This window comes from Triticum aestivum, chromosome 6B (genome assembly GCF_018294505.1).
Source record: "Triticum aestivum cultivar Chinese Spring chromosome 6B, IWGSC CS RefSeq v2.1, whole genome shotgun sequence".
NCBI classification, from domain to species: domain Eukaryota; kingdom Viridiplantae; phylum Streptophyta; class Magnoliopsida; order Poales; family Poaceae; genus Triticum; species Triticum aestivum.
In genome coordinates, this window is record NC_057810.1 from 166,596,024 (window position 1) to 166,609,524 (window position 13,501).

Below are 13,501 nucleotides of genomic sequence, written 5' to 3' on the forward strand. Positions count from 1 at the left end.
TGATATATTTTATCTCTACTCTTATAAAAAAAACAGAGTTGTTGATGATGGTGTGCCTGCCATCCTGCATTATAGGCCGTCCGATTTATATCTGGCGGATAGCAAGGAAACTATGATGGTTGAAGTTGGCAACAATCATGATTGTAGATTCTTATTAAAATAGAGAAACGAATTCAAATTTAGTTCGAATTGCAGCGGTAGTATAGACATTTGGAATGCACTAAAATGTTGTTATGAGTAGGTTACATGCATTATACAGCAAGTGAAAAAATTTAATCGGACATAACATGGATTCATACTCCATCCTTCCATCTATATAGGGCGTAATGAGATTTTTAAGACCGCCTTTGACTATTGACAAGATTAATAGTACATGACATGCACAATGTGAAAATTATATCATGGAAAGAACTTTTCATAGACGAACTTAACGGTGTGCTTTGTGTAAGTTGCATGTCATATATCATTGCTCTAATATTTGGTCAAAGTTAGCATCAAAAAATGCATTAGGCCCTATATAGATGGAAGGAGGGAGTAGCTTTGAATAGCATTTGTATAGTAAAACGGGGCAAGACTCTCTCTTTGCGTGGTGTGAATAGTTTTATTTTTTTCGTTTTCTTTTTGGTTGAGGGAAGTGCGAATTGATTTGGTACGTACAAGTACAATATTACTACACATTAGGCTTATTCCTAAAATTCAACCCGCGTCATGTTATATCCTGAAAATTCAGATATCATGCTCTCAAAACTGGCGCCTTCACAACCCGCACCTTGCTATCCCGAAATTACAACGCGCGCGAAAACTCCCTCCAGCTGCCAAATCCCGACACGCGAAATCCGCCTTCTAACTCTGAGCCGAAAGGGCTGCTAGTTCAAATCGGTGGGGGGGTACTTTTGTAACACACCCTACATTTTGGACAAGCGCGTCCCTAAGTCATGCTTCACCCCCTCCCATCGCCCCCTTTTCACCATTCGAAATCCCAGGCCGCGAAACCCTACCGTCCTCCGTCTACCACGTCACCGCTGCCCAGCAGGAGCCTCTTCCCCGATGATGTCGTCCACCGCAACAGCTCGACGTCCCTTGTCCACCTCCCTGGATGAGGATCCGTCGTCCATCTCACCGTCCTGCCGGTTCAGCCGCCCCGTCCTCCACCTCCAAGGAGCTACTCCGACGATTGCCTCGTCTATCGCGGGTGCTCCATCCCCACAGCGTCGCCTTAACCTGCTCCACCGGAACTGCAGCATCCTCACCGACTCCTCAGACGAAGCCGACGCCTACTTGGCGCCACAAAAGAGGTTGTACACTCATCGCATCGCACCTTCTACTTAACTCGACCTCCCGGCACCGACGGTGCTCCATCCCGCACCGCCATGGAGCGGCTACCTTGAAGCCGGCGCCACGGGCGACATCTCCACGGCGGCTCTCCCCCAGTGCAAGGCCCCTTCGACGGCGGCGTCCATACCAGCCGGATCTGCTGCTGCTGCTCCGGCTCTCGCTGGCTCGCTCGCACTGCTGCTGCTGCTGCTCTACTCCAATTAAGCCACACTTCAGTCAACTGAATCGACTTTTGGGTCAGTCGATTTTCAGGGTTGGGGAGGGGGGGCTCACCGGAGTTAAGGAAGAACCACCCGCAGTGGGGACGGGGGCTTGCTGGAAAGGTACCCCACTATCTATCTTAGGGTTCAGGGTGGGGGCGAGGGGCCTAGAAGGCTGGCCGGGCGGCGGTGGCGAGTTGTTTCGGGGCGGCGAGGCGGCGCTGGGGCCGGCGGTTAGGCCGGTGGTGACTGGCAGCTCAGGGGATGCAGGTTGAAGATGAACTGCAGGCCCTCCCTACACTACATGTCAAGTGCCTCTCTGCTACCATTGCGTTCACTTTCAACAGTAGCATTCAGATTCCATAGTAATTTTCAATTTCGATAGTTAAGTTCAGAGTCAACAGTTTTTACCTCATCTGTTGTAGTCAGGTGGTTTTTGGTGATGTTAATTTTACATCCATTTTACATCATATATTGGAGATGCTATTATAATCCCACTTGAGATTGACGATGTTTGTCTTGTGCTGCTTCAGCCTTGACGTCTTATGGCTCACCGGAGCTGCTCCAACGACAGAACGATCCATCACAATAGAGTAGTGCCCTGGACGCCGTCTACAGATTCCTCAGATCTTCCTCCACACCTCCGACAGCTACCTCTGCCTCAACTGCTTCAGCAACCAACCCAATGATGCTGAGGTCGACACGGCTACGTTAAAGAGGTTGTACACTTGTTGCATCACTTATTACTATACATTCACGTCGATCCATTAGGGCTATTTTGGTTCAACGGAAAAACATAGTAATAGGGAATTTTCCAATGGCACTCTACTATTCAATTATTCATGCATTTTGTTGAAAGGAATGAAGCAGAACATCCACCTGGACCTACTTTTCAAAATCATATGCATGAAAACAAGACCAAGTGCATTAGTGCCAGAATAACATTCTAACTGTACACGCTTTCATATGGTTTCACTTTATTTTGGCCATGTTTCTTTGCATTCCTCTGCTCTTCCAATTCCTGTAAACCAAAGACCCAAGTTGACAGAAATCATGAGTTTACAAATGCTCTGTTTACCATGTGCATTTTCCTATCCTATTCCGGTGTTTTTCCTATCCCTGCGTTTTGAGAATCATGCAAGCCAAATGAGCCCTTACAGAATTACTTCAGTTACAGGTACGTGTCGAAGGGAACTTTGTGTGGTTTGTCCTGCTCCTGCCGTGATGTCATCCACCTCACCTGAGCTGCTCCATCAACAGAAGCATCCACCAAACCAGACATCACGACTCCTGACCGTCTTTCGCCGCCTCAGATCTCCTTCCCTGCCGCCGGCACCCACCGCAATGGCATCACCATCATCGACTCAGTAGATGAACCTGAGGAGTACACGGGTCCACAAGAGAGGTTGCACTCTTTTGTTTCTGCTTATGTTATGCATTGCTTAAACTTACCTGCTACTTTATCATCTGGTTCAGATCTTGGACTCCCAAGTTAGGTCCAAATTAATGTTCAAACTTGAGTTGTAAATTAATTGTGGGGCACATATCGAGGCAGCAATGAATAGTCTGTCTGTCTAATATCTGGTTCACCTAGGGTATGCCTATGTTGTTCATCTTGGGTGGGAAAAAAATAGTAAAGCAATCATCATCTGTATTTTTATTTATTTAAAGCAATCATCTGCCTGCTATCATTATTTTTGGATCCATCCACTGGTTGTTACCATCACTCTAAATTTCTGCATTCTCTCCTTACATAATCTCACCATATTTTTTCGTATGCATGTCAGATATTGTACACAGTCATGCTGAACATGTAGAGAAAAAGAGAAGAGTTTTGCGCGGCAATACAATGTCATGTAGACATTGCTCCATGGTGGGTTCAATGGCAAGCCCTCCCCACCCCTCTCCAGATTGTAATCCAGAGGAAGATATCTGTTCTAAGGCGGATTCAGACGCCGCTGACCACTCCTATTTACCCCCCAAGGTGTTTGCTCTACCTTGGCATGATGATGATAGTCATATCATGCATATGTTGCCTTGCAGTGCCTACTTTTGACATCATATATGTCATCTGCTTAGTTTAGACATGTTCTGTAATGCCACATGTTTAGTTTCTATATCATATATGGGAACTATGCAGTCTCATGTCTTTTATCCAGCCATAATATATGTGAAATGTGCAATGCCATCCTGTTTAACCACGCATCATATATTTGAATGATATCTTGCCCATCCTTTTCTTCATTACATTTCCATTTGTCAACAATGTTTGTTAATTAAACTACTCTTCCTGTGAATCAGCCATTTGGGTGGGAGATGGAAAATCTGGAGTGAAAACAAGGCCTTCAGAGCAGACAGTGCTACCTGTCGAAGCAGATCTCTTGTTGGGTCCCGATAGCTCCTCAGAGATGGATTCAGAGACAGATGACCAGTCATATTCCATCACTGAGGTGTATGCTCTAACTTGGCATGGTTATACTACTCATATCATGCATACGATGTCTTGCATTGCATAGTTTAGACATCATATACACAATATTCAACACCATCTTCTTAGTTCAGACATCATATCAAATGACCTCTATTTAGCATATAAATCACATGTGTGAATTAAATGATGCGATCCTGATTACTTAGATAACATGTAGGTGAATTATGTCATGCAATCCTATTTAGTTATTCATCATATCTTTGAATTATGTTATGCTATGCTATCAAGTTTAGATAGACATCATATATGTGAAATTATGTCATGCTATCCGTTTTAGTTAAACAATATACATGTCAATTATTTCATGCCCTCTTTTTTCCACACTATCTATTGCATCTGTCTCTCATACAACGTCTGTAGATTCAACTATGTTTCCTGTTTATCAGCCATTTGAATTCGAGCAGGTGATGCCAGTATCTAGCGGACTAAAAACACGGTCTTCAAATAAAACAGTGCTACCTCTTGGTGGAGATAGCACCCCAGTTGTACATGCACAAGAACCAGCCCTACCACACATAACCCAAACTCTCGCAGATTGTACCCCTACTGCGATGGACAGAGAACCAGCTTCACCCAATCTAACCCCAACCCCAGCCGATAGTAACCCAGTTCCTGTTGACATAGCACCATCTCCACCACAGAGATCCCAAACAAGAGCAGTTAGTAAGGCAGCTCAAGTGCCCAAAGGGCCAGTACTATCACGGTGAACCCCAACTCCACCAGTTAGTATGCCTATTCCTGTGGAGGAAGCACAACCAGCTAGTCATAGTTTAGCATCTATCACATTAGATGTTGTTAAATCGTATGTGCGTATCTTCCCATCTTGGAAATATTATACTGAAGATGAAGAAAAATGCCAGTTGTGGGTGTTTGTCCAGGAGTTATGTGTAAGTAATGTTATTCATGGCAATTACTTTGCTTCGTCCCATACATCCTACCTCCATGATGGTTATAATACAGGAAATTTTCCCATTTTTCTCTATAGAGAAGGACCGATTTGGAAACTCATGATGAGGTAACCTGTGCTAATACCTCTGCTATCTTCAAGAATGCTTGGTGGCAGTATCGGAATTACCTGAAGAAAACGTACTTCACCGGCAAAGAAACTCATCAAATTCCCTTACGTTCTCCTGAGACACATTTACTAGACGATGACTGGGAACACCTTGTTCTGTATTGGTCCCGAACCAAGAATGTGGTAAGGTCTATGAGCTCATTTTCTATTTTTAAGTATTATATTCTTGTGTCTTACTATACTCTATTCATGTAGAACAAGTGCCTAAACCTGAAGAACAATTGTTCTAATTTAAGATTCCATTGCTATCATAGTTCAAAAAAGCGCTAGGCATTAATTGTGCATTTTGCCACCGACTTGCGCTTTACTGACCAAAGCGCATGGTTATGCGCAGTTATGCACAGATTATGCATAGTTATGCGCAATGCGTTTTGCCAACGCCTAGAGCCTAGGCGCGCTTAAGCGCTCGCTTAGGCGCGCCTTTTTTAACTATGATTGCTTTGCTCTTGTATCACCGTATTTACTCATACAAACTTATTTTTAAATTGAAGTATCCAATCGAAACTCCAATGGCACAGCAGGTATGTTCACGCATGTTTCTTTAACAGGTTTGCTCTTATCAATAGCTCTGTTGATTTCAATTTCAATTGTGTATACAGTTGACTTTAATATCATGCACATTACTAGCATCACAATAGAGCCAATAGTGTTGTGTACATGTAGACCCATGGTACCCATCTGAAATCTTGTTGTGCCGTGTAGTTTCCGATGATTTGTATTCTTTCACTGCTGCTTTGTCTTGAACTGATATGATTTGAACCGTGTCTCTATTTTGATTTGGCAAGACAATGCAGTGACCATAGGACATAGATATATGTTTGTTTGATGCTTTTATTATGTACTAGTACTTGGCAATAGAAGACTTGGTAGTTTAATCCTGTCCACCTTACTAATGAACTGGTTCACCGAAATCAGTTTCATATACTAGCTAGTACATGCTAAACTTGTTATGTGTCTGCTTGTTTCTTCTTTTAGAAACAAGGTTCAGGATAGTGACACATCCTTGTTCGCCTCCAACAAAGCTGATAAAACAGCTAAGGAAGACTATCTTGAAGACAGCGAGACAACCCTAAAGTCCTGTCTTGGTTTAGTGTTCGAGTTACTAGCCACTACCGCTTGCACAAGCTATTAAAACTCACTGTCTGAATCAGTTCGGTTTCTTGAGTCTCAACTACAAGCTGAAAGACATCGATCAGTTGTGCTGCGACAAGAAGCGGAAGGACTGCGGAAGTCCCTGGAGCATTCAGATGCATACTTTCTGGTGCAACAACAAGCGTTGGAGGATTTTAGCGCCAAACAAGACAAAGCTAATCAGCTTGCTAATCTTATTGCCAGCATGGTGGATACCCAAGATAACGTTTCTTGAGCTCTTCTGAAGTTGTTTCAGTTATGCTCTTGTTTTGCTGCCGTGTTTATTTGCACTGGTGGCCAATTTTGATGGCCAGTGTATGTAATGTGCTGCTTTGTTCCCTATATTTGCACTGGTGGCAAACTTTGATGCCCAGTGGATGTAATATGTGTAATAGGGGTAATAGGCAAGCGTTAATTGCTTGCTTATTTATTTCCTTATTGTCTTGTTTAGTTGTTTGCTTGTAGTCACTGCAGTTCTTTTTCTGTTTTTTTCTAGTGGCCACAATAGCCTATTTTGGTAACTAGGCCAAAATAATCATGGCAACACATGGACTATTGTAACCATGGGCCTCCTGCAGGCCGTATGATCCATGGGCTTCGTCCGGCTGTAGGATCTATTGTCCTTCTATACGGGTCATAGGATCTATCGGCCTTCTATACGGGCCTTAGGGTCCATGGTCCTTCTACGGGCCGTAGGGTCCTTGGGCCTTCTATGGGTCATACGATCCATGGGCCTTCTACGGGCCTTACTATCCATGGGCCTCATACGGGCCGTAGGATCCATAGGCCTTCTACGGGGCGTATCATCATTTCGCCAATCATGGGCCGTACTATTCGTGGACCATAATGGGCCGTTAATAGGCCATATTTGATAACTCTATGAAAACAGCCCAATGGGTTTTTTTAAATGAAAATGGCCCAACGTATTAACGGTCCGCAAACGGGCCGACTGTAACGACGGGCTGAATTTGGCCCACAAGCAGAAAATGACAGTAACGGGCCGTATGTAGCCGAATGCTGCAAATGAGCCCAAGAATCAATGGGCCCTGAGAAGGCCGAAAGATAACTTGGGCTAGAAACGGCCCAATGGAATAACGGGTAGTTAATGGGTATAAAGTGATACACTGTTCATTACGGGCTAGTTTCACCACGGGCTGTTAATGGGCCAAGAGTTACAAAGGTCCTCATATGGGCCGAAAGAAGTCATGGGCCACACATGGGCTGGAAGTTAAAATGGGTTGAATCATATTAGACAGCCCAGATGACGCTACTGGGCCTAATTCCGATAGGGCATAACAGGCCCTGGGTTAGCGGGCTGTAAATGGGCTATATGCGAACATGCCGTTAACTGGCTTTCCGTGGGCCGGCCCACTACCTTTTAACCAAGTCAAACGGGCCGGCCTTTTCACTGGAATGGGCCTCTGTTGGGCCGTGCCACATGTCGTCGTATCATAGGCGCCTTCGGTCCAATGAGCGGATGACATCTGTCCCAACGGTGAGCCGACACGTGTTTACTCTAGCCAATGATGATTTTACACGTGGAAAATCCCCATTGGTCAGGGATGTTAACGGGTTATCGGATCCAAAACCCGACCCGATAGCTTAACGGCGTTCCGTTACGGTGGATGCCACGTGTTGGTCACCCTTGACGAAAGCACTTCTGTGACGCGCAATTTATCATCATGGAAGTGGACACTTCCGTGATGATAGTTTTGGTAATGTCATGGAACACTTCTACGACAGCACAGGTATGACTATCTTGATTCTGTCATAAAATCGTCATGGATGTACATGCATGACAAAAAACACGACCTACTGTGACAAACATGTATCATCACGGAAGTGTATTTTTTTGTAGTGTTTGTCTTCTGCTTGTTTGGATGCTATGTATTTGGTTGACTTGCAAATACATTCAATGTACTGACCTGGCGTGTCATGCCAGTTTTGTAGGTCGTTCACTTGTTCCGTCGTGCTAGGCCGTAATCTTGCCAGTCCTGTGAGTTATGGAGCCCACCCAGAGTGTTATGCTGCCAAGACTTCCACCGCCATTTTAATAGACTTCCGCTGCCATGTAAATAGCCTTAGGGCTATGCCAGAAGATTATATTCATCACTAATGTAATTATATACACATGTGTTTGATGAATATTCTTGTACCTGGAATGCTGTATCATGGACCTGTCGTGCGTCAGGTGTTATCCTGGGCTGACGTGCAAAGGCCCCCTGCTCCATGCGGATCGGGGTGCCACACCCCGGCTCCCCCGGCGCTTGCAACAGTGGCTACCATCGGGGTGCGGGGAAGAGGCCTACATCATGTGTTGGTGGTCTCTGTCCCGGTTCTCCTGGTCGTGTGAGGTAGATGTAGCGGGCTGAGTCGGGTCGAAATGCTCTGCTGCAGGATCGCTGTAGCAAGGAGATCAAGGATGCACTCCTGCCGCTGCAGGTGCTCTTCGCCCTCTAGGGACTCGAGGCCGGCCATGACTGCCTCCACGGCATGCATGTACTTCACGAGGGTGTTGTAGATGGGCGGGTTCATGCCAAATGCACGGCCAATGGCGCCGCTGCAGCTACGCACCTCGGCCGCCCGGCTGGGCTCTGGATCGGTGGGTGTGAGGTCATGGACGGCGTCTTATTAATGACGAGCGGACTCCACCTGGCGCTGCTCTACACCGAGTGCCAAGGATTCGTCTAGCAAGTGCTAGCACTCCTTGTTGAGCTGAGCCGCACCCACCGCCGGGTCGGTGTCAGTCATGATGGGCCGCGTAGGCTCTGCAGCTTCGCACACAGCGAGTCAGCCTGCACTACAAAAAAAGACACATCCGTGACATTTTGGGCCGAACGAAATTTTTTTCTTTCATACATATGACACTTCAATGACGATAATTGTGACAAAACCCGGTATCATCATAGATGTGGTGGGCTCCTACTTCTATGACAAAAAATCATGACAGAAAATGGGCTTTTCATCCTAGGCAGGCCGGAGACGTAGCTGCATGACATTCTTTGGGCCGTCCATGACAGAAAAAACCATGGTAGAAGCGAGGGGGAGGAAAATTTTGGGGAGTTCCCGGTTACGGTTGGAGGTCGGGGGCCGAGCGATGCACGTTTCTGTCATACACGTACGCGCGTGTGTGCGAGGCGTTGGCTCTAACTAAAGCCGAGCGAGGCATTGGGCTCTAACTGAACCCAAGCGATTGCACTGCAGGCTACGCGTTACTAAACCCGAGCGATTGATCGATGGCTGTTAACTGAACCCGATCAAGCGATTCCTTCACTACTGCTGCTAACTGAAGCCGATTGATGTTGCCTCTCTGGATGAAGAGTGGGCGTTGCGGGGGGGTTTGGATGAACAGTGAGTGATGGGAGTGGATGAACAGGACCCGTGGCGTTGCCTCTGGATGAATAGGACCCCGATCGATCGAGCCGGTTGGGGCTAGATGAACAGGACCCCGTGGAGGGCTGGATGAACAGGACGACCTCGTGGAGGGCTGGATGAACAGTAGATGGTGGAGGGGTGGATGAACAGTAGCCCATGGAGGGGTGGTTGAATAGGAGCCCGTGGAGAGGGGTGGTTGAACAGTAGCCGGTGGAGTAGCGCGCAGTGGAGGCTGGATGAACAGGAGCCCGTGGATGAACAGTCGCAGATGGAGGCTGGAGGAGGTCGATGGTGGATGAACAGTAGCCCGTGGAGGCTAGAGGAGGTCGACGGTGGAGATGAACAGTATCCCGTGGAGTCCCGTTTTGCGGTACGCCACACCCCTCCTAATGAACAGGACCCCCATTTCGACCGTAGCGCTCCAACACAAGTCCGTTTCGTCCGTTTTGCGGTACGCCACACCCCTCCCGATCAACAGGACCCCCGTTTCGACCGTAGGAGGTCCATTTCCTCCGTTTTACGGTACGCCAGACCCCTCCCGATCAACAGGACCCCGTTCCGAACGTAGGAGGTCTGTTTCCTCCATTGTGCGGTACGCCAGGCCTCGTTTCCATTGCCTGTTCCATCCAAGCCCTCCCGATGAACACGACCACGCATTCTGTTCTGGCCCAGCCGGTTGGCTCCCACACATTCCGTTGCCTCCCGATGAACACGACGCATTCCATTGCCTCCCCATGAACACGACGCATTTCGTTGCCTCCCCATGAACATGACGCATTCCGTTGCCTCCCCATGAACACGAGCCCTCACCGTACGTATGCGCGAGTAGGCGTTCGAGACCCCGCCCATATGTACACATCTGTGGCCGTATTTTCTTTCTTGCACCCTGGCCGTTGTACGTACGTGTACCTGCTACGTGCGCGCCTCTACTACGACACGTGCGCGCCTCTACATCCACCAGTATATATGTACGTACACGCTCGCGACCAGAATGACAACGCTACATACGCTTCGACCAGGTGGGTCCCGACTGTCAGGCACTTCCTTGCCTGCGAAGATGTAGCTGGTGGGTCCCAGCAGTCAGGGGGCAAATCAATTTTTTTTCGGACGCACTTCCTTGCATGCGAAGATGTAGCTGGTGGGTCCCAGCAGTCAGGGGGAAACGTTTTTTCGCAAAATACGGTGGCCCATCCGGTGGGTCCCCGCTGTCAGGTGGAGGAATAATTATTTTGCACATAATAAGGAGGCACTTCCTTGCTGTGGCAGTGGACCCAGCTGTCAGCCTCTCCACGTACAGTCCATGTCCGATGGAAGCCGTTCCTTGACCACGTTGACCACACCGCGTCGAGAGCACTAGGGCGGTGGACGACGGCGAAGCCTAGGAAGGGGACGACGCGGAGCCAGGGAAGACGCGGCAGTGGATGCCCACGCGTAGAGGAATACAAGGGTTCACTGGTTCGCTGCGGTGTGAGGCTGTCGTCGCCGTAGAATAACAGGGGGTGCGGGTGAGTAGAGGGATGGCCTGGCCAGCGGTGGGAGTAGTAGGGGGCGGTGAGGCCTCCGCCGCATCGTAGCCGGCCACGGGAGGCAGGAGCACGAGGCACGACCAGCGCTGGTTTGGGCGGCTGGAGCAAGAAGACCAAAGGTTGAAGAAGCACTACGGCTGTTGGATGGACATCGTACGGTCACTGGAGCTAGAATCGTGCATATTGACTCAGTTGACAAAGCCCTCCATCCTCGTCAACTTAGTAGGCCCACAAGTCAGCCTCCCACTATACTGGGTCCCAGCTAACAGGGGGAGTATTCATTTTCTTTTTGTGTAATAAGGAGGCACTTCCTTGCATGCGAAGATATAGCTGGTGGGTCCGAGCTGTGAGCGGCGGTAATGTTTTTTTCGCGAAATACAGAGGCCCTTTTAGTCGGTCCCTGATGTCAGGTGGAGGAATCATTATTTTGCGCCTAATAAGGAGGCATTTCCTTGCGTGCGGCCGTGGACCCAGCTGTCGTCCTCTCCACGTACAGTCCACTTCAGATGCATGTCGGTCGTTGACCACGTTGACCAGGCTGCGCCGAGAGCACCAGGGCGGTGGACGATGGCGAGGCCTAGGAAGGGAACGACACGGAGGCAGGGAAGACTCGGCAGTTCCTTCCCACGCGGAGGGGAGTACGACTACACGAGGGTTTACTGGTTCGTCTGCCGTCACCGAAGAATAACAGCAGGTGTGGGTGAGTAGAGGGATGGCTAGGCCAGCGATGGGAGTACGGTGGGGCGGTGAGGCATGTGCAGCAGCACAGCCGGCCGCGGTGAGCAGGGAGCAGGTAGTCCCGCTGGCTCTTGTTTGAGCGGCTAGAGCATGAAGAGCAAAGATTGAAGAAGCACGACGGGCATTCGATGAACATCCAACAGTCACTGCATGTGTGTCAACCATTTTTAGGAAAGCCTCAAATCTGTGGAAAATAGCATACAGCCAATCTGCCATTATTTCTAATAATTTACAGCCCATTTTCTAATTCTTAAGGTTTTTTTGGAGCCCATATTCTTTTTGTTAGCATTACAGCCCATATTGTGGCCACGGTTAAAAAATTATACGAAATTTTGCATATTTCGGTGCGGTCCGAACTGTTTTTAATCCCGAAATTTCGACTCACATTCGAACTGATTTTAAAAATAAATGTATATCAATATAAAATCCAACAAATTCTCCATGCATAAAAATTAATGTAATATAAAATCTCGAAATGAAAAAAGATATTTGAAACTAATTGCCGGTTTGATGTGTTTTAAAAATGTACAACCCATTTCTCATTACTGATAGGCCATTTTCTTGGCCAGCCGAATGAAGCTCTCCTCGTCTTGAAAGATTTGCATCCCAACAGGCCTGACAAAGCGACTTACTTGGCAAATCACAAAAAACTAGGTTGTGGCCGTGGACCCAACTGTCAGCCTCTCAACGTACAGTACTCATCCGATGGAAGTCTGTCGTTGACCACATTGACCACGCCGCACCGAGAGCACCAAGGTGGTGGACGACAGCGAGGCCTAGGAAGGGGACGACGCGGAGCCGGGGAAGACGCGTCAGTGGATGCCCACGCGGAGAGGAGTACGAGGGTTCACTGGTTCGGCTGCGGCGTGAGGCTGCCGTCGCCGCAGAATAACAGGGGGTGTGGGCGAGTAGAGGGATACCCTGGGCCAGCGGTGGGAGTAGTAGGGGGCGGTGAGGCCTCCGTGGCATCACAGCCGGCCATGAGAGGCAGGAGCACACGGCACGACCGGTGCTACTTTGGGCAGCTGGAGCAAGAAGACCAGAGGTTGAAGAAGCACTATGGCTGTTGGATGGACATCATACGGTCACTAGAGCTAGAATCATTCATATTGACTAAGTTGACAAAGCCCTCCGTCCTCGTCAACTTAGTAGGCCCACAAGTCAGCCACCCACTATGGTGGGTCCCAGCTAGCAGGGGGTATTCATTTTATGGTGCGTAATAAGGAGGCACTTCCTTGCGTGCAAAGATATAGCTAGTGGGTCCGACCTGTCAGCGGGGGGAACATTTTTTCGTGAAATACAGAAGCCCTTCCCACGTACAGTGCACGTATAGTGCGTAATAAGGAGGAACTTTCCTTGCGTGCGACCATGGACCTTGTGGGTCCCAGCCATTAGGCTCTCCACGTACAGTCCTCTTCCGATGACTCTCGTACATTGACCACGTTACGCCGAGCGCACCGAGGTGGTGGACGACGGCGAGGCCCCAGACTGGAATGACCCGGAGATGGGGAAGACGCGGCAGTGGAGTCGGAGACGGAGAGGAGTGGAAAACTTGACTGGTTCAGGTGCGGGGTGGGCCTACACTCGGCAGAGAATAACAGGAGGTGCGGAGTGGAGGCATGGCCTGGCT